Below are 4,218 nucleotides of genomic sequence, written 5' to 3' on the forward strand. Positions count from 1 at the left end.
TAAACTATTTATACCATTTTTTGTATCTTAAGTAATCCAAGTGTGTCAAATAAATCTGTTCTTCTAGTTTATTTTTAACAAATGATCAGAAAAAAGTGTTTTTTTATTATTATCAAATTATTAAAAATCTCTATTTTATAGAGATAGAACGGAAATAACATGAATAGAGTCTGAATAAAACATCAAAAGAAGTCCTGCAACTCGTGGTTACGCAAAGAAATTGAGTCTGAAATTGAGAGGGAGGCCGCATGAATTGATGATAAATGATAGATTCTATCGACTGGTTGGCCCTAGACCTGGAGACCCAGCAACCCACTGGTATGAAAGAAAGAGCACATCATTGAGAGAAACGAATAGTGGGCCTTGTCTTGTCTCACCAGCGCATATTAATGGACAAACATATAATCCCCGTATCGCAGCGGGTACCATAGTATGCCAGCTGAATTTTTCTACCTTCCTCTTACCTCATTTCAAGTCTCTTAGCAGTTGTTCACTCGTCTCCGACAGGCAATGTTCCTTTTCTCATTTAAAACTTATATTCATTTTCAGAAAAATCGTTTAAAAAAAATTTTCTAATCTATAAAATAAAAACTTGGTACCAATACTCCTAGTAGATGGTGAAAGTGGTATAGACAGTGAATGGAGTTGATCGATAAACAATGTGAAGTGAAACTAAGTGTAAATAAAATTGAATCACATTATTGATATTAATTCTATAATTATTTATGAAACTAAAACTATAACAATAATTCTTAGAGTAAAAAAATCTCAAACATATCAATTCTTTCCTGGAGTAATCCAAAAGAAGGATATAAATCTTTCATTATCAGTCATATAAGTGTCACAATCGCATGTCGCATTATGCTTCGCCTGGAGCAGATTAGTTAATTGACCTCAATTCGTCATCAATATGTAATCAAACCGCCCCGATTAATTTGACACGGAAGACGGGAATTGTCACTATTTATAGTATCCCCTCTATTTAGATAAATAATAAATATCACAATCTCACATTTCTTAACTCGTCAATTAATCATTGAGATTCAATTACTAGCTATCTTTAATTTATTTTCAATCATATATTTATTTCATCTTCCCTCGGACATTTCAAATGAAACCTTTTATCTCCCGTCTGACCCACGCGTCTGTATCCACTTATGCTTGGGTTTTTTCTGAATCTCGTGAGCTTTTCAAACTGAACTTTGGGTCCTATTAAGAGTAAACTAAGGTGAATGGCAAGTGGCGTTTGATTACGAGCTCACTATCAACTGCAATAAAGTCTCAGGAAGGCGGCGTTAATGCCGCCTCTTGGGTCCGCCCCGGCCTCCTGTCCATAAACCCTCCTCCTCAACATTACCAACAAACATATACACTTCGTTCGTCTTCACCGATCGCTACCATAGTCGTGAGTGCTGGTAGTCAACGTGCTACTACGACTGAAGAGCCAACACACGTTGTTGTACCACCACCAAGCCGTCAAATAGAGAGAGAGATACACTCGAGTCCACCTTAACATGTTTCCTTCAAATCAGTATAGAAAGAAAAGGAAAGAAGTAACGCATATCTGCGTGCGTGCATGCTTCATTTAATGGTACCAGTTAATGACTATTGGCCAGAAGACTTGGGCGGGACTATACGTTCAGCCGGTTTACTAACACATACTCATATATGTGAATATATCTTTCACATATGTTAACGCATTACTTGGGCCTCATAATCTTCTTCTCTTTATACTCCTTGCATTCCCTTGAGCTAAAATTACTGATTAAATTTTTTTTAGCCATTCATGGAAATAAGCTTGATGATGAATTTGAAAATAGACACCCTAAGATCATTGAGTAATTATGGATATTGGACTATCGATCCTGGTCTGAAGGTAGAATACAATTAGATACAATACTATTACTAGATTTCAATAGAGAAAAATTATATTTAATTGAAACTGATTATTATTCATAGAAGTTGCTTCGTTGCCTGAAGAGGAAATAGCTTACCTGTTACGTAATTAATTTCATTGCGAATGGTGATATTTTCAAGTTCAGAGTACAGTTACGTGTAGATTAGATTGAATGCAGTGAATAATTAACGATAACAAAAGCTTATTACTAAGTAAGTATACTGTAATCATAGATAGGTATTTAAAATAGAATAACTCTCTAAAATTAGTTTTTTTTTTTTATGTAATAACTCGACAAATAAATTTCTTTACTCAAAGAAAAAGAAAATCGTGATGAAAGTTATCTTGACTTGATTTCAGTAATAAATCATAAATAATACTTTTATACATTTTAATAACAGTTTATTATCTTGTTACATTAAGTTTCTTTAACTCGGTGTAAACTAAAAGTTCATTATGAAATTGTTATACTTTTTTCCTATCATTTGTACAATTGCAGATATACTCTAACATTTTTTTTCTGATTCACAATATTTTTTGTTATTTTGGGCAATTATGCTATTTTTCTTTGGAAAATGTTCCCTGATACACAAGAATTGATGTTAAATTTAACTCTAATCTATCAGGGTTTTTCCCAATATTTTTCATCTAAATAGAAAATAAATGGTATCAAATATAAATCACTTATCAAAATTGTAAAAAAATTCTACATCACATTTTCCGTTCTGTAATTTAATCTGAATATCATACACATTATAAAGAGCTAAAGGTTATCAGATACTTGTAATGTGTAAAAACGACCAGTCGAATTTTTAACTGTTAAACAAATTTTAATTCAGAATATTTTTCGAATCCTTGTCATGTACTTTTTATCAAGATCGTCACTAATTTATGTGTAATTACAAACATTAGTCCAGTGATTTCTTCATCGTTTTTTATAATAAAACTTTTTCCATTTGTACAATTTATAATTTTATATGTGTAGTAAAAGCAATCGAAAGACCTTACAAAACTATAAGTAGACGACTAAATTTGTAAATAAAAAACAAAAAGGAAGTCAACTGTTTCTTGTTTTTACAAGTTTACATATAACATTCATTCAACTTGAAAAAATAATAAATTGAAATTAAAAATTTTCTCGACTTGATTTGATACTACTCACACAAAAGCTTTTTAAAAATATTATTAATGTTTATAAACATTAGTAATATGGATAGTTATAACTATTCATAAGGCTTCTATAAATAGAATTCTTAATATAAAATAGAAAAATGATAATTTCCGTACGGAAGTGGACAACAAAACTATTCATTTCATTTTGTCGGCATATTTTAGCATTATTAAAACAATTTATCATTTTAAAGTAAAACAATTTCTGTTCATAATCGAAGAAATCCTATTTCAACCTCAATGCTTGATAAGCTTCATAGTAGTAGTAATTATAAATGGTCATGATTATTTTAACCATTAAACTGAAACCTAAAACTACCATTTTGTCCCACACAATGTCACTAAATATATTTTTTTTCTTTTTGAAGCTTGGAAATGTTTCGCAGCTCCTGATTTCACCTTCTTGGGGAACGCGCGACGGGAATTTGCATAGAATGGCTGCACAACCGCATTAGGACGGTGTGTCTGTACTCGAAGACCTTCCTTGTAAGTCAGTTAATGCAGAGCAGACACCAAGCAGACGCTGAAAACATCCATCACTGCATAGTGGGCCCTATCTTGCGACGCGGATCGCGGCCCCATAATTACACTCTCGCCAGCTCGCCTATTTTTTTATTTCTCTCTTCCTCCCTGTATCGTTCCACCCTTTCGATGTCTTTGAATCTTAAAAGACGAAGAATCGATCGATGTGATAAAGACTGTCACTATCTCTGGCATTTATTACACCTTACATTCCTATATATTCCTTCCAGTCAATTTCCAAAACTGATGAGTCGATAGAATTGCAAATGATGAACTCAGTTAAATCTTTTAAACTGATAAATAACAAATAATTATTGTAACACAAATTGATCCTTGTTAATAATTCAAACGTTCCGATAGTTTGTATTCAATAATTATTATTTGTGTTGCAAATAAACTCATGCAACAGTTAGAAGAGGTTGTTAAGAGTTCATTAAGGTCACTGAGTTGAAGTGAAATATCCTCTAGCCATTCTATGATCGATTATGAATCGATTAGGTCACTATTGTTGACCTTCTGCCATTATCCATCATTCCTGTTACAATCAGCAATCTTTCCATTTGCATCATTAATGTCCATTCGATGGAAGAAGAAATTTTAGAAATAATTTCTTTGTATGGCACTTGATG

General features: G+C 32.2%; 1 long non-coding RNA gene across 1 annotated transcript; it reads left to right on the forward strand.

The window, feature by feature from the left end:
• Positions 1-502: 502 nt before the first annotated feature.
• On the forward strand, positions 503-4,218 carry LOC118065284 (uncharacterized). The gene is made up of 4 exons (XR_004690154.1): positions 503-678; positions 1,781-1,876; positions 1,960-2,109; positions 3,436-4,218. It is a non-coding gene; the product is annotated as an uncharacterized lncRNA (long non-coding RNA).

The sequence above is a fragment of the Chelonus insularis genome, unplaced genomic scaffold (genome assembly GCF_013357705.1).
Source record: "Chelonus insularis isolate UGA/USDA-ARS -01 unplaced genomic scaffold, ASM1335770v1 contig_290_pilon, whole genome shotgun sequence".
NCBI lineage: Eukaryota > Metazoa > Arthropoda > Insecta > Hymenoptera > Braconidae > Chelonus > Chelonus insularis.